Here is a 21,698-nt window from a genome sequence, read left to right as displayed (position 1 = left end):
GTGAACTTTAAGTGATCTGGTCGTGCTGTCGTGTTCGTTCATTCATGAACAACACCTCCCGAAACAGCGCCACAAAATACGCTTCAAGGGGGACACCGATGGCACAACCGGATCATCCCAAGTAAGTCTAGATATCTGTCCAGATAGTTTAAACAGACTTCATTTCACCACGCCTATCCTTTTACGTTAAATCAAATTGAAAGTTGCGAAAATGGTCGGGTGCGTCACGCTCAAGGGACGCGCTCGATCGGCAGTCGTACATTGTAAATCGATTTATAGATCTAGCTCGATTATATGTCTGTAGGACCTCTATGCATAACTTGTATAGAATGCAAACCGAATTTGATGCGTGTGACTATCTTGTTTGGTTTAATAAAGTGTTTGTAAATATCTCACGTTCTCACGAATTTCTTCAGTTCTGCCTTCACTCTCCTACCCAGAGTTCCATGCGGCCGGCAGCCAGCTAGCATAGTACCTCTGCCACAGGCCAGCGCCATGTGACGATTCGTCACATCTTTCACAGTCCATTCAAGATATTGCATATGCTTTTCCTCCGTTTCATGTTTGACAAGTCTACACATTTTCATAAACAAATGTCAAAGAATGGTTAACTTTCATTGAGAAAGTATGCAAATACGTAAAAATCTACTTGTTTTTGCGTAGTTATCCTATGTTTACATTGGTTGTACGGCTCCACGTGCTGACATCGAAGCCCAACGGAGAGCTAGCGACACGGAAACTTTGATGCATAAATATATATTGTCATGCAACTCACTGTCGCAGTTGTAGTAGCATTATATAGTTATGCAAAACAATATGTAAAGCGCCCCCAAATACTTGCATTAGTCCGTTCTATACTGATTTCTGAAAAAAGCGCGTTTGTTTACAAACAAGAGAAAAGTCCGGGCTCGTGATATGCAAATTAGCCTGTGGCAGTGGTGTTATGCTGAGTCACCACTGCGACGGAGTGTGTTCTGCCTTGTAATTACAAAATGAATGACGTCTCGCGATTTTTTATGAATGAAAAAAGTAGTCCCGGTGTGACAGAGGTCACGGTTATCCAATCAAAACGCACACTCCGTCGCAGTGGTGACTCAGCATAACACCCACACTCCGTCGCAGTGCACACTCCGTCGCAGTGGTGACTCAGCATAACACCACTGCCACAGGCTAATTTGCATATCACGTGACCGGACTTTTCTCTTGTTTGTAAACAAACGCGCTTTTTCAGAAATTAGTATAGAACGGACTAATGCAAGTATTTGGGGGCGCTTTACATATTGTTTTGCATAACTATAAAGATATGCTACTACAACTGCGACAATGAGTTGCATGACAATATATATTAATGCATCAAAGTGACCGTGTCGCTAGCTCTCCGTTGGGCTTCGATGACAGCACGTGGAGCCGTACAACCAATGTAAACATAAGATAACTACGCAAAAACAAGTAGATTTTTACGTATTTGCATACTTTCTCAATGAAAGTTAACCATTCTTTGACATTTGTTTATGAAAATGTGTAGACTTGTCAAACATGAAACGGAGGAAAAGCATATGCAATATCTTGAATGGACTGTGAAAGATGTGACGAATCGTCACATGGCGCTGGCCTGTGGCAGAGGTACTATGCTAGCTGGCTGCCGGCCGCATGGAACTCTGGGTAGGAGAGTGCATAACACCACTGCCACAGGCTAATTTGCATATCACGTGACCGGACTTTTCTCTTGTTTGTAAACAAACGCGCTTTTTTCAGAAATCAGTATAGAACGGACTAATGCAAGCATTTGGGGGCGCTTTACATATTGTTTTGCATAACTATATAGATATGCTACTACAACTGCGACAGTGAGTTGCATGACAATATATATTTATGCATCAAAGTGACCGTGTCGCTAGCTCTCCGTTGGGCTTCGATGACAGCACATGGAGCGTACAACCAATGTAAACATAGGATAACTACGCAAAAACAAGTAGATTTTTACGTATTTGCATACTTTCTCAATGAAAGTTAACGATTCTTTGACATTTGTTTATGAAAATGTGTAGACTTGTCAAACATGAAACGGATGAAAAGCATATGCAATATCTTGAATGGACTGTGAAAGATGTGACGAATCGTCACATGGCGCTGGCATGTGGCAGAGGTACTATGCTAGCTGGCTGCCGACCGCATGGAACTCTGGGTAGGAGAGTGATCAAAACGAATAAAACAAGGTCAACATTGTACGACACACGTGTGACGTACGGATTTAGTATCTTACCACCTGTATCTTCATCACGTGGGTAATAATACGATTTACGACATCCTAATTTCAAACCGGAAATGGAAGCGCACCTGTTACTTTTTATCAAACAAGAGCCAGATGCTTAACATGAATGAAATAAAATATCATATGGTGAGTATAGACAAGTAGAGATTGCTGCAGAGCATCAATAGCTCCCCGCCATATAATGTTATGTGCAGAGGAAGGAAGTGTAAGCTATGGGAGGAGAGAATTGGTGTAAAGTACAAATTGGTTGTTTTTAATGTACTTATCTTTGGAAAGCACAATAAAAGAAACAGTGTCTTTAATTGGTCTGCACAAAGAAAACCCAGGCAAGAAAACTGGGCCTGTCAGGCAAAACTTGATATATACCCATTATTAGTACCAATAAAAAAAGTCCTATAAAGATAACACAACAAATGTCATTCTAAAGCATGCTTTTGCAGCAAATATCAATATTTCTGGTCAAAATGTTGGTTGGGTTAAATAAAGCAAACTTTTAAAATAGTAAACACAAAAAAAGTAATGAATCCACTCTAAATATACTTCAGTTCAATTGTAAAATTTCACGCAATCATTAATGGATTCCCATTCATCTAGCAGCAAGTTAGGAACATACAGTTTGGTCACGTTATCTATAAATATTGAGAATTATCTTACATATTGTAAAAACAAAGGCCATAGGTCACTTTTCTCAAAACTTCGTTTAAGTAATCACAAACTAAAAACTGAAAAAATTGTACATATACAAAAAAACCAAAACCATTTGAACAACGTCTCTGTGATGTCTCAGAAGATGAACAACATTACGCACTGTCTTACATAATACAACCAAGACAGAGAATCACAAATAATCCCCAATCATGATAAAGAATTTGGTACACTCTATTAAAAGGAGCAGATTCTTAATACGTTTACCAACAGTTATCCAGAAACAACTTCCAAGATCTGTTAACATATCAACAATTATAAACAAATTCCTTGTACATGTATGTACAACATTACTATAGTTTTGCTCAATTCTCATATTGTTTCCATATCATTATATTACACTTGTTTTAGAAATTAAATTGTTATAATGTACCTCATTTGAATGTTGAATGTTCCTGGGTTTTTTTAATTGTCGTTTATTGTGCATGTATTTTGTAGTTTGTGATTGTGTAATATTGTCACTGTTTCTTCATGGAATGTTCCGCAATACACATCTCATCTAAAACATCTTTATTGTATAATAGTTTCTTACAGTTGTTTACGGGGACATGGTTGGCCCAGTCGCCGAAGGCGCTGCAATTCGCTATGCAGCGCTGTGTCCCTTGGGCACGCCAGAAACCTATGACAGACTGTTTGAATCTCGGTTCGCTCGGTGCTCAACTGTGCACAGCAAGCGCCATACCTGTGATTATGAAGACAACTAATAAAACATTTCTCATATCAAACCCGTTGTTTTACATGTGTTGTTTATTTGAACAAAGTCATACTTTATAGAAGCCTGTTATTTAATCGTGTTGAACAATATGTTGCAAAAGCAGTGTTAAAATTGAGTGCGCGTGACAGGCTTGGCCTAAATTCCTTCCTGGAACGTTTCTCGATGGCTGCCTGAATAACATACGATACATTGTAAAGGTAGTGCGCAATTGAGCTGTTCGGGTAAGGGAGATAATCACTCACTCTCAGTGATACAGCTTGAATAAGATACGATGTACAGCAATGCAAGGTCAGTGCGTGAATTAATCACTTCTATACTACGCCTATAGTAATAGGAGATAATCGCTCAATGCGCAATAGTTTATTCTTACAAAATATAGACCGGTTAACTTTAGCGAAATGGGATCACTTTTAGCTCTTTTAAAAACAAAATGAACAAATTTCATGGGTTATCAGCATTACGAAAAGTGTCAAAGTCTCAGAAAAGCAAGACGATTTTGAAGTATCTCTTATTGCTGGAAAAGATAAACATCAACATTTCACGCACATTTCACATGATTTGTATGTTTCGTTTCGGTAACTGTGTGGCTTGAAATTTCAAAGAAACCAACATGTCGACTTACATGCTACAAAATTAACGTCTCCCGTATACAAACTACAAACCTGTTCGAGTTTAATGATAGTCACACATAGTTCCATCAATAGCTGTCAAGTGTGATGGTTTGAATAGTAAATCCAGCGACAACAAGCTGCATCGGCAAAAATAGTAACTCTCTTGTGTGGAAACAAGGAAGATTGTAATATTAGAGTTGTTCCCCTTTGTAACAGCAGACGACCTTAACATATATATCACGGACGCTTCTGGACTAAAAAAAAGAAAGAGAAACTTCTCCTCGGCTGACATAGATATCATTGTATCAGGTGTGGAAAGTAATTTTGACATGCTGAATTCGGCCTTTACGTATACAGTGACAAATAATGCAAAGAAGAGGATTTGGAAAGATATCACCACGACGTAAGCGCCTTTTATTCTGATGATACATTAAATGAAACTCTCATAAAATCTAAAAGTGAGTTCCAACGTAAGTTGAGAGAAGTGGCTCTATACTGCTATACTGGACTACATAAAGTAATGATAGTTAAATGAGGTCAGGTTATTTTAATTTGTTTGGTTTCACTTTTTGACATAAAACAACTACTAACCACCACCACTTCACTTCAAAATGTTATTAACCTCTCACTGTTAATGATCATTGCATAATGATCAAATATGAAAGAACAGGTGAGTGATTGTTCCTCAAAACTACAGCATCAATCTTACCAGTTTTCATGGCATAACTGGAAGTGTTATAATTTATGATGAACAAATAAAGTAACATCTTACACGTATTTTACACAGTACAGTCTTATTTTCAAATAAAGATACCAATTTCAAATAATTTTCACAAATGACACCATTACTTAACATGACCTACTGCAACTGAAAAGAGGGTAAATAATAAACATAAATTCATGTTAGCGTGAAGCCTACAAACGAAATGTTTCAATATGTACCTGATAAAGTAATGGTTTGACACATATTGAGTTTGTGTAACAATAGACATAATTCATGAAAAACTAATTGTGTATTACACATTTTAAAATAAACTATTATTATAGTAATATAGCCACCAATTCCCTCTTTAAATAGATTCTACAACTGATTCCATCCTGTGCTATTGAGGGGATCCCAGGGGGCATAGAAACACCTGATGATGATGGCACTTCCTCCTTAGGATTCATGGACATGTGTATTAAAGTCAATAAAGTATGTAACTAAATCAAGTTTTATGTGTATTTGATGGTATATTTATGAAATATTGACAGTATTTGTCTATGATAACACCAATGGAAAATATGTTTTATTAATTTAACAGTGTTCAGCATGATTCATTCATTAGCTGATGAAGCTGAAGACGCAACACAGGCATTAATGTTTGGTAAATAATACTTCAAATTCATTTATTTTTTTGTTTTGAAGATGTGAATAAACTTAATATTGCCATATTAAAAAACTAATACTTTTTATGTTAAAGTGTAGCTCTTCTATGTCATATTTATTAAACATTTTTCTTAAATGTGTGTTGTAATATCTTGTTGATAAAATTTGGATTTATCAGTAGGCACTATTGCACCTTTTTGCCTCCTGCATATTGGCAAATTCCCCTTACATATTAAATGTATTATAAATGATCACATGTATACTAAAGAAATATATGAGACTCTCAATGCACTTAACGGTCAGGCACAATTGACCAATATCTTCAATACAAATATTTTAGTGCACTCACAACTTATATATTTCAGATTCTCCACAGGAAGTGTTTTACACTCCACTGACAGCTACAAGCTTAAGTAAGCACAGGAGAAACTGATTGTGGAACTAGCACAGGTATGAAATAATTTTAATAATAAAGATAATCAAATGTTACAATTTACACTGACATGGTGAATAAATTCATATACTTGGTGCTATTTTATTCTAAAAATCCAAGTGTATGCTGTAAATACATGTGAACAATCTGAATACCGGTACCCCATGTGAGATGGTTACAATTATCTTAACAAATTATATAAATTTCAGAAAAGAACCAAGCCAGTCTGGAGGATATAATGATGACTCCTGCTATCAGAGCCAGTATGTATTAAACATTATGCAACTTTATTCAATAGTAAATTTGTATTAACATTAAAAAAATCAAGTCACTATATCATGAATTCTAGTTAATAACAATACAAATTTGTTTTCAAGGAAAATCTAAAAGGAAGCCTGTGATCAAGAAAACAACCGGATACTGTATCACTAGTATCCCTAAGAGGCTTTCATGAAACGGCACCCTGGTGTTGATGGTATTAGAAAATAAACGATCCATGCCGTCGCGACAAGACACCCACAAGCAAGGTCATGCATTGTTCACAACCGTTTGATCCTCATCAGTTGGTTCTTAAGAAAACTTATACATCATTATTAAGTGTAGCGTTACAACATCTACACTTGTGTGATACAGTATCTGGTTGTGGGTTGTGGCAGGGTTATAAGGCTAGCCACTGATTGTTTCCAGGCCATTATCTTTAGGTTGTCCATTGATACACCTACACTATAACTTTAAAGTGTAAATATATTGATGTTCCAAGATACATCGAACCACAGCTTGGATGTGTAAATATGCCCAAAGCTACATTATAAGTGTAGTTTCAGCATGTAAACAAGAGGATTCCAAAGATGCACCGAAACGCGGGGAAACATGCAGTACTCGCATGTTTCCAGACCGCAAGTACTGTTGACATATCACCGTTTATATTTACTTCACAAGGGACAGCGTTGTCGCCATCTGCAGCGATGCCTAAATTTTCAATCGTTTTCCAGAAACTCATTCCAAAGTTTACTGGAACGAAACAGAGAGAGCGTCAAAGTGGTGTTTAATTACAATATTCATATTTGAAAATTGTAAACAATATTTCTTCCTTCTTAATGTTTATGCTTGGCAGTTAATGACTACTATCGCCCGAGACGTTTAAAGATACAGTTTCCGCAAAAAGTTAGTTCCTGTAGTGAAATATCCATAAATAATATATATTTCTCCGAATATCTGGAAAGTGTTCACATTCCAAAATATTTCTTTTCTGATTTCGTCTCCCTACATGAAAACAAACTTGACCTGAAATCCGCTATTTCCGAACATAACATGAAGAACGAAAACCATAACTGTCCTGTCTACCACCAACAAGTGGCGACTACAAGTAGCCATTGACACCAGCCAGCCATGAACCGTGACCAGGGAACCTATCTGCCAAGTGCTTGGGACTGATTGCTTTGATCTTTTTCGGGACTTATTACCTAGCTGGCTTCAATTTACCCCTTGCTATGTCCATTGTTTCACCTATCAGTGCTAATTACCCCATCCCGTTTGCCCAGTGTCCATTAGCGTTGTGCAAAGGCATCACATGAAAGGCTGTGGACAGAAGGACTATGTGCAAAAATGCAACAGTAAAACAGTACGCCAAAACGCACCCAAACGAACATTAAATGGACATGAAAATGTTGTATTTCATGTCCAAGATGAACTTAACATGTTATGCGACTGTTGTTTTCAGTTTTAGTTGTCAGGTGGCAACATGTGCTTATCGTTTGTCCTAATATGGGAATTTAGAATAGAAATGCTAAAAACAACATAGTAACAGAGTTCACATAAAAAAATGAAGTTACCACAATTAGTGGATAGAAACTGTTAATAATAGAAAATAGTGTAATTGATTAGATACATTAAATGTTTGAACTTGTTTCAATAGTATATTGTTTTGAATTTAAGGGGTTGTATTCACTCCAGGCCAATCTTAATAAAGACAGCTAGATTTTTTACTCAAATCAAATACCTCTCTTCGTAAAGATCTGACAAGCCCATCATATTTAGTTGAATCAGGTTAACAAATGAGGCATTCAAACAGCATATTTAATTTCTATATCTTAAATAAACATCAATAGACCGAATAATGTGTGTATCACCTTGTTGATTGACAAAACAAAAACAAAGGTATCTGCAAAAGAGACAGCATGAAACCAGAATCCCAATTAGGCGTTTAAGACAAATGTTTTCTGTATTTTCACAAATAGCTACTGGCAGCCACATTTGATTTCTGATTACGATTCCATAACACATTTTGAAAATCGTGACCATCTCACACATCAAGTTTTAAACACAAGATTCTTTAAGTTATGGAGATTACTTTTCAGCCTTTCGCTCGTTTGATACGTTTTGAAACAACTGGTTGTAAGAACAATGGTACCTGACAGAAACGAGTGCAGTAATCTCTATATATACAATAGTATCTCTCATCTCGTTTTTCAATGATTCTGCAGGTACAGAAGCCTACTTCTAGATGTTAAACTGTTGAAACAAAGGGCGACTGAACTAGCTAGCTGTTTTGTATTAAATTCGTACAATTCAAATCTCTGATGTTCCAACTTTTTAAATACATATACTGTGAAGCCCCTAGTCATGCATATCTGATATCTATGATTAATAGATTCTTCCTGATTTTATTGTTAAGTATTCCATCATAACATAGTTACAGCTGTTAATTGTATGCATATCTAGCTACACAATTGTACACATACTGTGATCAAGGAGACAGAACATCAATGATGCGAGCACCTTCCAAGATTTCCAACAGTACAGATACACCTTTGCTTTCAGAAAGTTGTGTATTAAGTGCTTAACCATGTCTTACCTGGCGGGACTGCCTGAGGCACCCAAACTTAGAACATTCTCTCCAACTTTGGGCATTTATCGATGTCCAAGGATATAAGTGATAAATTCAAGATTATATTTATGTTCAAACACATATTTTTTGACAACCTACAACAAACCTGGTACAGCTAAGTCAACAATCTATCAAATTCGTATTCTCATAAACATTTCAAATCCCTTTAAACTTTTTTCTATGCCTCTGTATATAAGGATTTTGTCATGCTTCAAATGCAGCAACCTCAAACTGGCTTTAAATACTGGAAGACACCATGACATACCCTATGAAGAAAGACTTTGTGAGAAAGAGAAATAAATTACACTGAAAATGAATTCAAAATTTTGCTTTTGTGGGCGTGTTGGAGTGTGTGAGCGAGCAAGATATATCATGCTTCATCTCCACTTTTCATCCGAAAAGAAATGTGTGGTCTATATTATATCCAGATCATGTCAGCTATAAATGGACTTACATTTCAACCTAACATGTGACTATGCTTAAAATGAACATGGTCACACTCGACTAAAACTATACTGTAATAACTGAGTTTAAGTGGGCTTAAACTTAAAATACAATAGGGTAGGTTACCCCGAACTCTATCCTTAGCCCTTGTATCCCCTTTGCGATCATTAGGGTTAGGTACCCGTTTAGTGGCTATATTAGATTACCCGAATTCTGTCCTTAGCCCTTGGATCCCCTTTACGGTCAAACATCCCTTCACTATCATTAGGGTTCGGTAAATCTACCCGTTTAGTTTCTGTTATAGATTCTATAGCAGCTCCTAATATTCTTCACACAAAATCATCGAGTAAAAAGAATGAAATGGTTTTGTGTCGAATACTTTGGCTACTGGAAACTGTCCTGGAACATTCACACAAGCCACTTTCACCGGCTACATTTTTTCAGTACTGATTCAAAAGCGAACTCACCGTTGTGTCGTCACTAGCCATGCTCACGCCTCCATCGTTCCTTACTGTTATCCACATGATCCTAAGAGTGTTCCCTACCACACTTTTCTGTCACCAAAATCAACCAACGAATTATTAAATAACACGTCATTCTTGCTTACTCGTCGACGTCTGATGTCTGGAGCCGTTTTCAGTTCGCGCCATATCGGATCATTCCTCGCTACTCGGTATCTTGTAGATTATGGAATGGGATCGGGATCATTCATAATTGTCGATAGATTAAAGTCACGAGACGCCATGCCTACCCGTAACCTTCGTAAGTGACATTTGACATTTCTATGCATACGCATTAACAACATGCGCCTGCATTTGTGTTTGCAACAACATTAGTTGAAGAATTTCTTCCAAAAAGATCTTGAGCGTCGGTGCTGTTTTGTTCGCAAACACAACTGCAGGTGCATGTTGTTAATGCGTATGCATAGAAATGTCAACAATGCCCATTTTTGGGCATATATCAATATTCATGCGCAACCAGATTTTGCAACCGGTTTCAGTTTGGTCTGTCAACGAACAAAAGTTGTTATTTAATTATACTTAATATATATTTAACGTGGGTAATAAATAAAATACCACACTCATTCTCGTTAGATACCATTTTTACGATACTCGTGAACTTTCTATTGATCGGTAGTCGGTCATTGTAAATGGATATCTAGCTCGATTATCTAATGTATGTAGCAGCTCTATGCATAACTAATACAGAATGCAAACCGAATTTGATGCTTGTGACCATCTTGTTTGTTTTAATAACGGCACGCAGTTTTTTATGAATAAAAAAAGTAGTTCCGCTGTGACAGAGGTCACGGTTATCCAATCAAAACGAATAAAACGAGGTCAACCTTGTACGACACACGTGTGAGGTACGGATTTAGTATCTTCACCACGTGGGTAATAAATAGATAATACCACACTCATTCTCGTTGGATACGATTTTTACGAAACGAGTGGACTTTCTATGGTATCTGACCTCGCTTTCGCTCGATCAGATACCATCGAAAGTCCACTCATTTCGAAAAAATGGTATCTGACGAGAGTGAGTGTAAGTAGTTGTGTGCGGTACTTTGGAACCGCTCCAGGCTTCTGAATGGTCGAAAGGATCACGTGACCTCTGATGACATCACTTCCGGTTTCGGTTTGCACAGGGCATGGTGGGACCTGCGCGCGCATCCGTTTCCACTGGCATGCTCCTCCAAGATGGCAGCACATCCGTTTCCGGTGGCGTGCACACCTCCAAGAGGGCGTCGCATCCGTTTCCAGGGAGGAGGGGAAAACCTGGAGAAGCGCCTGAAAAGGTGAACAGGATCGACATTGAAAGAAGCGCTTCAAAAATCGTTTTTCGTTGTTCTAAAAATAGACGTGGTGGTGGCGTCAGCGGCGGAGGAGGAGGAGGAAGGAGGGAGGGAGGAGGAGGCGGGTTCTTTGTTTGGGTTTGAGGGTCGTCAAAGCAAAGGATGAAAGCGTTCTTTTGGGTGAGATGGGTGGCCCTGAAAAGGGCCTTTGGAAAACAAACTGGAAACAAGCTGGACAAGGGTTGTCTCCTTGATTACATTACTTTCCTTGATCTCGATACTAGATAATAATATGGACCACCCCAACAGTCGGGTAGGTCAATTCCGCGTTGAATAGTTTGTTGTAATGCTGCCATAGCCTCAGTCTTGTTCTTAAACCAGTGTGGGCTCTGCGATAGGATCGTCTCCGATTCACCCGTGGGTAGCCCACTATTGTCCACGAATAGACTTTCCTCCTCAGCTGGCATTGTTGACTGTTGGTCTGGCACGTCAGACAGTTGCATCGAGACGACATGGTTGATCTCTCCTTCAGTGTTCAGACTGTGATGGTGTGCATGGCTTCGCTCTTTTTATAGGAGAGGCACTGGCACCCTGTTTCCTGATTGGTCGAAAACGCATTGTGCTGATGGGTCCATTCCGACATCTGGTCTGAGCCCCGGTTTTCTAAATCGGACCAGCCGTTGTGTTTCTTTTTCATAAGAAATTGTATGGATCAAGGGAGAGAGAGGGGGAAAAAAATATAGACAAAAGAGAAAGGTCATGCTTGAAAGGATCAGTTGCCTGGTGTCAGTCAGCCAGAACACAGGATGACATCACATGATGATGAAGAGGTCATGACCACCCCTTTGACCCTATGCCATCCTTTTACGATGTTCATTGCAGGACCCACGGGATCAGGAAAAAGTTCCTTTGTGAAATCATGTATTGAGCAGATGCATTGCCCCGAGGTGTTGGATACGCCACCCCATCGCATCGTGTGGGTGTACAGTGAATGGCAACCGCTTCATCATGAGCTGGAAGAGATGGCAGACCGCTTAGGGGTTGCTCTTGAGTTTGTGCAGAGGATGAAAGAAGCGGATTGTGCCTTACCCAAAAAAGGGGTGGCCCCGCATTGGCTGGTCATCGATGATTTGCTGGGGGACAATACGAAAGAAGAAGAAACGGAAGTGCTGCGATGGTTCACCAAGAAAAGTCATCACCGAAGTACATCTGTGCTGTATCTCACTCAGAACTTGTTTGCTCAATCGTCGCAACATCGTACCATCAGTCTGAATGCTCACTACATGGTTCTCTTTAAAAATCTGAGAGATGCATCGCAGATCGACAGTCTGGCTCGCCAGGTGCTTCCAGGCAAAGTTCCTTTTCTGCGTGAAGCCTATAAAGACGCCACCCGAGAGCCTTACACTTACCTGTTCTTGGATTTGAAGCCCACCACGTTGCAAGATCATCGCGTACGGGTCCGCCTGTTTTCGAGATCCGAATTTCCCCTCGTGTATGTGCCAATCCTATGAGATGGAGAGACTTTCATAAAAGCAGGTGAACTCCCAGACCTTCCTTCAGTTGACCTACATCCATCATGGGGCAAAGACGGAAACAGGTTCATCCTACGAAGGGAAAGAACAAAGACAAAGAGATGATGAAAGATGTCTATGACAGTATGGTCTCCCCCTCATCGCTACAGGGACTTGTGACCTCTGCATTTCACAAGACTCCATCACCACCAGGATCGTCTCCCTCTTCAATGGTACCCGTGAACATGCATCGTCAGCAGCAGCCACCACCACGTCCTTCAACATCATCAGCACCCTCGCCACCTTCACCACCTTTGCCACCCTCGCCACCACATGATCTTCAATGCTTTCAACCTCTGCAGCAGCAGCAGCAGCAGCAGCAGCAGCAGCAGCAGAAGCAGCAGCAGAAGTCCCCGACAGGGCCGTCTTACTCTTCGGTGGTACCCTTGAACAAGCATCGTCAAGAACAACAACAACACCCTTCGTCATCAGCACCCTCGCCCCCACTCGATCTTCAACGCTTTCAACGTCTGCAGCTGCAGGAGTCCCCACGAAAGAAGAAGAAAAAAGACAAGAGACCATCTATTTTTTCCAACAAGGGATGCGACACCCCTTGCCGTCAAAGGAAGAAATCGTCTTTTGCAGTGGTTTGCGATTGTCGTGCAAAACCTGAGATTAGGGCACATCCCATTGAAAGCTCAACATAAGACATAGTTGCAGAGACATAATGACACCCTGACTAAAATTGTCGATCCACGTCTGCCTATGGATGAACGTCTTGGCTACCTGATGCAACGCAGGGGTAGCGGAACACTTGCAGGGGTCTTGACACGCATTCTGTTGCAATGGCAACACTATCTTCAAGCACCACTCCTCAAACAGGATAACACCAGGCACCACCGACTTACAAGAACAACAACGACGTCTACTAAGCCAAAAGTAAAGGCTCATGAAAATCTCATGAAAGCATATCAAGCTGATGCTCTCAGACGATTGGTGCACATGCGGACCCAAAGAAAGTCCAAGAAGGCAGATCAACAATTGCAACTCCCTCCAGCCACAGCCTGATAAAAGAGAGAAGCTGCAGATCAGATGCCTCAATCAGGCTAACACCTCCATGCAGGAAAGATGTCTCAGTGCCTCAGGAAACAGAAACACGCTCTGTGTCATTTGTGTGCTGCTGCTCCAGCGATGCGCAAAGCCATTCTCAAACATGTTCCTACCGATCTCATCCGTGCCCTTTGTGAATGTGTGGTGAACTTGTATGCAGGCAATATTCCCATGACCACGACCAAAACTTGCAACGACACAGTAAAGTCTTGAACACGCTCATGAAAAAACAAGTACCGCTAAGCAAGAAACGTAAACTTCTTCAACATGGAGGAGGATTATTAGGAGGACTCATCCCTCTTATTGGTTCTACCCTAGCCTCTTTGTTTGGAGGAAAGTAATAAATGGTCTGACACCAGGAAGGTTGGTATCAGTGTGTGGTGTGCCACCATGAAGTACGCACGCAAGATGGTGTTGGTGCCTGAAGACACATGGCAAAGTCTACAGGCCACAAAACAACGTCATCGTCAGACACTTCACACCCCTCTCTTGGAAAAGAAACGTCTCCAAAATTTGGAAGAGATGGACAGGTTAATGCAGAGGTCACAGCAGCCTTTTCACATGCGGGAACAAGAATACAACCAACTGCTGCAATGCATTTGCAGCGGCAACAGCACAATAACAACAACAGCAGCAACAACAACAACACCATAGAACCACTACAACCCAAAGTGACACCACCACCACCACCACCGCCATCACCATCAACGATGGACACCACAGGTAGACCTGCCCCTCCTCAACAAGTGATAGACGAAGTGGTCATGAGTGTTCCTAAAGCTATGTCCAGTAAAGCCATGAATTTGATGACAAGGATTCAAAACAATCCCGACTTGAGTTGGACTCCAGAGGGAACCCATGCCGTGGAAGGGAAACCCGTCCCTGGCACACACATGGTGGACTTGATCAACGATTTAGTGCGTCACCGGAAAACCAAAGAGGGTCCTGCAGGTTGGACCATTTTGGGTCACCATTTGGCCAACAGTCATGTTCCTCATGAAATGATTGGAAATCCTAAACGATGGCAATGGATGCAGAAGCAGCAAGAACAACAACAACAACACTATCCTCATGCCACCAAAAAACACCCATAACCCAGTTCCCCCACCCCACGTTCTCCCCGCAAAGGCACAAAGAGAGAAGAAGAAGAAGGAGGCTGCAGCTGGATCCACAAGCGGAAGAAGAAGAAGAAGAAGATGAGATGTCACCCCCACCTCCTTCGTGGCAACTGGATCCACCAGTGAAAGAAGGAAAAGATGAGATGCCAACCCCATGGTTGATGACTCCTCCTCCATCTCATACCAAACAGGACAGATTCATCAACAGGCGAGGTTCATGGATACCCTTTAGCACCACCTAAGAAAGAAAATAAATAAAAATCTCGCCCCTCTCTATAAAAAGTGGCATCAGTCTGAGAGAAATGAAGCGACAGACCAAGACGGGAAAGCACATTCTTCCCTCTGCTGCTGCTGCTGCAGGGAAACAAAACAAAGGATTTCCTACTTCCCTTTGGACGGCCTGGTTGGAAAAAACCTACTTTCATCCTGAACATCCTGCAAGTTTTGGAGGCTGGCGACCTTTGTGGAAAGCAGCACGCATCCACGCTCAAGATGCAAGAACCAGTTTAACTCTTTCAACACCAGTCAACCAAAAGTGTTTACTGCAGGGACACCGAGTTCCCAGAGACTCTTGTGTGATAGATGAAGCCAACATTTATCAAAGAAAATACCTGCTTGTAAAATATATTTGCTTCTACATGTTTTACACCATTTGAAAGGTCTGATCCTATGGTTTATAAATATGAAAGTTATGTTTTTCACATTATTTAAAATAATGCATTTACAACTTAATTAAATTCGTTGTAAATAAAAAATGTACGTTTACACTTTGTTAACATACAGATTAAGGACCAAGGAAGCGAAAACTTGACGATTTTCGGCAAATATATGATTTCATAATATCCACGTACCTATTTCTGTTTTATTTTCATTGTTTACGTAATTGGAAAATCATTTTAAAAAGAATTATAAACAGTTTCTGTCATCACCCATTTCCCGATAACAGCGACTGTCCGCTCAGTAAAATGAAGAAATACCCCCGTTTTCGAGGTTTCGTATGAATAACACGTTCGTCGAAGAATGGCATGAGACACTTCGCTGGAAAGCTTATTCCTTCATCTACACACACGTAACATCGACTGTTTTTTTCCCGTAGTTATAACAAGTGATTTCATTGGATTAAAATTGGTTTCTAATGACGCTTTCTTGCTGAAATCTGCTACAAGTTTCGTGATTGGTCAATTTTGAGCACGTGACCTAAGGCAGCCAATCAAATTACAGCTGTGATACCAAGCTCGTGTTCGATAAATTACAAAAGTTTGCGAAAGAATTTTGTTAAATCGTGTTATTCTGAACGTTTTGAGCAGGAAATCACGATATATATTAAAAATATGGAACTTCGTGAATGTATCGTGCTAGGTTATGAGCTGTGACAAAGATTTTTCATGCATATATTTTTGCATTAAACATCGTGTCCGAGCCGAGAATTCAAGGCGACGAAAGCCAAGATGTCATTTGACTTACATTACACGCGATCGCACGAAAAGATGGAAATAATAACTTAGATGTAAGTTTGATTACTTTAAGATATATTTTTGTTGATTTTATTTATTACTTTGTATAATATATTTAAAGATTTGTTTAAAACGTCTTTATTTTCCTCTTTGACGTGTTCGATGTGGACCCGTTGTCAAAATGTGTGTCCGAGAATTTTATTTTCAATAACATCGCGAGAAATAGTGAATAATTTTTTAATTTAACGATAAAAAATGTTAAATTGATATGGAATATGTATTTCAGACATTGTGAAATGTGATAGATTTAATAAATGAATGACATTACAGGTAGGTCCATAAAAATATATACTATTTTGACGTGACTACGGCTTGGCCGGATAACCGGCCTGCGGTGTCTGGGGACTCAATGCTTCTTGGCCGGATAACCGGCCTACGGTGTTGAAAGAGTTAAGCAAGAAAACCATGCCATGGAAAAGTCAAATCAAGCGTTGGTTGCAAACCAAAAGTACCTACACCTTGCACAAACCAGCCAGACGCTCCTTTCCTAGAGACCACTATCGTGTGGGAGGGGTCGATGAACTGTGGCAAGCAGACTTGAGTGACATGATTGCCTTTCAAGACGACAACGAAGGATTCAAATATCTGCTGTGCATGATCGATGTGTTTTAAAGATGGCATGGGTGCTACCCCTAAAAGCCAAGAGCAGTTCTGCTTTGACCGAAGGTTTTCAAACCTTGCTGATGCAACAAGCCAAAGATTGACTCCCTGCTCAATTGCAAACAGACAAAGGCAGAGAATTTGTCAACCTTCCTTTCCAGGCTCTCATGACGAAGCATGGCATTCATTTCTACACCAGTCAAAATCCTGAAACGAAAGCAGCCGTGGTGGAACGGTTTCAAAGGACTCTGAAAAAAAAATGTGGCGATACTTTACACAGCATGGGACCGGACACTATTTGAAAGTCTTACCCCAGTTGATCAAGTCGTACAACTGTCGTGTGCATCAGACCATTGACCAGCGATCTGTGGATGTCCTCCCAGGAGAAACCCCGTCGGAAATTTGTTAGACTACATGTTAGACTACATGGAGGAAAAACAACAACAACGGCTGCAGGGCAAAAAGAAAATCACAACACAAAGACTGTCGTCCCCCAAGACAAGATCCCCCTCTCTTTTACTGCCGGGCACCCGTGTACGTCTGAACAAAACCAAAGGCACCTTTGAGAAAGGTTATCTCCCGAATTGGACCACTGAACTGTTTACGGTGGACCGGTTGGTGACAGGGAGAACACCTCCTGTGTATCGGATCAAAGATGATCATGGTGAAGTCCTCCAAGGAACATTTTACCCTGAAGAAATACAACCCATCTTGAAAACAGACGATGTGTATGCCGTGGATCGCGTGCTGAAAAGATGTCCAGGACCGAAACAGGGTCAAGAAGAGGTCTTGGTGAAATGGACTGGCTACCCTGCCAGTTTTAATTCGTGGATCCCTGCAGATCATTTACATATAAAATAAGGAGCATGCTGTCTCTCAGACTCATTCAGAGGGTGGACACACGTGATGACAGAACCGCCACCACCTCTGCAGAGAAGCCTCTCAGCATCCTTTGGTACCGATGAACCACCCCTTGCTGCTGCACCATGTCATCACCAGCGCCGACACTCACCTTGGTGTTGTTTTGGCATGACGTTACCCCGCAGTGAAGTCGTGTTTTTTGCTCAGATCTTTGTGATATATGGCGTGATCTTCATGAGCATGGTACAGTTGGCCTTGGATCACGGAGAAAAACGGTTGTGGACAGCCCTGCTCTCCAGTTGTTTGGGATACATACTTAATTCCACCACCCACCTTGGCTGCCACACCAGGCATATCCACGACGACCCCGTCCACCAGAAGACTTCAATTTGATACCTCATCCACCCAGAGTTTTCTACCCTAACTCACGTCATCATGCCTGCCCCCTTTTTTTCGAAACAAAACTTTTACATGACCCTGCCCAGTGATGCCTCCATGGACATCTATCCAAACAACACCGTCAATGCGTATGAAATCAAGTTGCCTTATCCTCTGCATCTGGATCGCCAACAGTGGGAGGTGAGCGTCAGCGAAATTCACTTTTCGATGACATGGTACAACGTCGCCCCACCCTTTGATTGGTTTGCCCTGAACCTCAAACTGAAAAAAAAATCCCTTGTGTATGAAAGCGTGGGGAGCTCTATACCCCAGACACAGTATGGAGCCATCCGTTACGAAAGCAAGAAGATTCCTATCGAGAAAGGTGTCTATTCATCTGCAGATTTGGTGAAAACCCTCAACGGTTTGATTCAGGAACATATTACGAGTGTCTTGAAAGAACAGTCCTCAGACAGCGTCCAAAGTGATGGGAGACGGTTTGTCATTGCTGCCAGGTATCCTCAAGATAAGTCTACAATTTGACATGCTCGGAGATGGAAAGGTGCGATTCCAAGCCCCAGAAGAAGTAGCACTCCATTCGGGCGAATCGCTCTATTCCACGGAAGTGATCATGCCAACTCCACTCTCGAGAATGCTCGGATTTGTTCAACTACCGCTCCTCGGTGAGGAGGACTATAAAACCTACACAGAGGCGCCCGTTCCCTTGAGTGCCTTGGCCCAATGGCAAGTGGGGGCTACTCCCATGACAAGAGGCTGTGTGGAACCACCACCATCACCCACCAGAAACAGCCTAAAAGGAAAAGAAAAATGGTTTAAAGGTCAGTCCTCATCAGACTTTCAACCTGGCCAGACGTCCTTCAAGGCAGAGAAAAGGAGGAACATCCATCATCATCATGATGCGCTGAGATGCTTGCGAATGTTCAAAGGCCCAGTTGGATCTCTTTACTGTACCCCCTGTGTCCACCTCGGTGCAAGAGGGTCAGTGGATTCGCTATAGTCCCTTGCTGCCGCCCTCTGTGGCAGGACCACTCCAGTTTAACATTTCCAATCCCGTGAATGCTTACATTGATTTGAAACAGTGCTACCTGAGAGTATGTCTACGTGTGACGAAAGATGATGGCACGGATACCACGGTGGGGGATAACCCCGTATCGACAGTCAACAACGTGATGCATTCCCTGTTTCGCGAAGTGCGGCTGCAAGTGGTTTACCGATAGTGCTGGTAAAATGGATGTGTTCAATCCTGATGCAGATGCGAATGCAAGAAACACAGGTGTCAGAACGCGACGCCATCTTATCGTGCCCACCAAAGAAGTGGAACTGACAGGACGTCTACACTGTGACCTGTTTCTTCAAGAACGCTATCTGTTGGATGGTGTCCCTATGAAACTGGAATTGTTACGAAGTCCCGATGAGTTCTTCATGTGTGCTGCTGATGGTGTCTACAAACTGGCCCTGACCAAAGCCGAATTTTATGTTCGTCAACTCAACATCGATCCTGCTGTCCGAGAAACACACGTATCCAGTCTGAATGTAGGGGTGACTGCCAAGTATCCCCTTTTCTGTGTGCGAGTGACAGCCCATGACATCCCCACAGGTGGTAGAGACTTTCACAAGAATCAGCTCATCGGTTGTCAATTACCAAAACGCGTGGTCCTGGGACTGGTGGACAATAGTGCCTACGTAGGAAGCAAAGAGATGAATCCATACAACTTCAAACACAACCATGTCACCATAATGAAGCTGAAACTCAATGGCCAGGAAGTCCATGGGATGGAAATGAAAAGCGACTTCAGCAACAACAGTGCCAATTTGAAACAAATCCACATAAATCTGTTCCGAAACACGGGACAACTGTGGCGACCTGAGACCTGTGAGGTGTCTGTCAAGGCCTTTGCTCAAGGTTACACCTTGTGGGTGGTGGATCTCACCCCAGACCTTGGCGCTGATGAAGGCATCAACTATCCTCGACACACTGGCAAGCTGGGTTTGGAAATCCAGTTTGGACAAGCTCTCGAGAACCCAGTCACCCTCATCTGCTATGAGGAATACGAAAATGAGCAGCGACAGACGATCATGGCACAAGTTTCCCTCTCCTACAAGGACCATGGATGAACCACTCGGGTTGAGCACCTTGGATTTAGAATCCCTCGTGACTGATGACGAACCACTTCATGCCATCTACCGAGGCATCCTGGCCAGAGATTTGCAAGACCGGGGTGGCAACAGGATGACCCCTTTTACCCCAAAGCCTGCGTGGTCAACACAGATTTAAGCGATCAACCTGGCACACACTGGGTGAGCATCTATCGTCCAGCTCCTGGATCCGTGGAAATGATGGATATCTATGGACTGAATTCATTACCCCTGTTTAAAGAGACATTGAATCGCATGGGTCAGATTCAACAACGATGGAATACACACCCCTTACAGCATGGATACAGCACGCTTTGTGGCGTGTACTGTCTCTACATGCTGACCTATCGCGTGCGTGGGAGGACTTTTAATCAAGTGTTAGATACGTTGGACTGGAAGGACATCGCCAAGAATGATGCCACAGTATTAGCATGGTTTCCTACCAAAGTGTCTACCTCCGTTCCTGTGGATAAGATGCCAGCCTTTCGACTGAGTGCCCAGACGCGTACCCTACATCAAAAGAACCAACCTTTCTGCCCTTATTGACCTGATACTTGTTCATTGAACCTACGATCACCTGACTGTCAACGTTTCTGTTTGAGGAGTGTACATACGTTCACTGCGTTTTAGGAATGTACATACGTTCACTACCAAAGTGGTAAAAGTTTCTTCTTTTTTTCAAAGTGTACATACATTCATGTTCACAAAAATCACAGGGACGCCCCTAATCCTGTGACTTTTGTTTTGCTGTGTTGGTTCATGTGAGCGGGGGATTAAAAAAGATTAACAAACAGTAGTGTTATGTTGTCTGTAGGATGAAGAAAAAAACAAAACAAGATCGACATCTGACCGCTTCCTGCATTCCTACACCACGTTCATGTCTGTGCCTGTCGATTCACCTTTAGACATTCAGACAACACCTTTAGCACCTTTAAATTTGCCACTCACCGACTTTGAAATTAGACGAACGGCTGTCATAGTGGGCTACAATACAAGATCGCCTTGTGGAACGAAACCTTACACCTCAAAGTTGACAATCACATCACCATACCCAATGACATGATTTGTGGAATGTTGTTGCAAGATCCTTCGCCGATATGACGTCAACCTAGCAACAAAGTGGCAGAGTCGCTGACTGTGTATGATAAGTTCGTCTCAGTGAGCTGTCATTTTCACATGCCATCGCCACACACCCACCAAAACAATACAAAACAATGA

At 41.6% G+C, this 21,698-nt stretch overlaps 1 long non-coding RNA gene across 3 annotated transcripts in view; it reads left to right on the top strand.

The window, feature by feature from the left end:
- Positions 1-4,043: 4,043 nt before the first annotated feature.
- Positions 4,044-21,698, top strand: part of LOC124150588 — a 51,990-nt gene continuing 34,335 nt past the window's right edge. Inside the window, exons 1-5 of one of the 3 annotated variants that reach the window (XR_007219246.1) lie at positions 4,044-4,706; positions 5,382-5,498; positions 5,608-5,670; positions 6,038-6,122; positions 6,315-6,368. This is a non-coding gene — a long non-coding RNA (uncharacterized LOC124150588). The remainder of the gene's footprint in view (positions 4,707-5,381; positions 5,499-5,607; positions 5,671-6,037; positions 6,123-6,314; positions 6,369-21,698) is intronic. The other 2 variants (XR_007219248.1, XR_007219247.1) reach the window with 2 other exon arrangements.

The sequence above is a fragment of the Haliotis rufescens genome, unplaced genomic scaffold (genome assembly GCF_023055435.1).
Source record: "Haliotis rufescens isolate VD_foot unplaced genomic scaffold, xgHalRufe1.0.p SCAF_75, whole genome shotgun sequence".
Taxonomy (NCBI): domain Eukaryota; kingdom Metazoa; phylum Mollusca; class Gastropoda; order Lepetellida; family Haliotidae; genus Haliotis; species Haliotis rufescens.
This window is presented reverse-complemented; position numbering and strand designations above follow the sequence as displayed.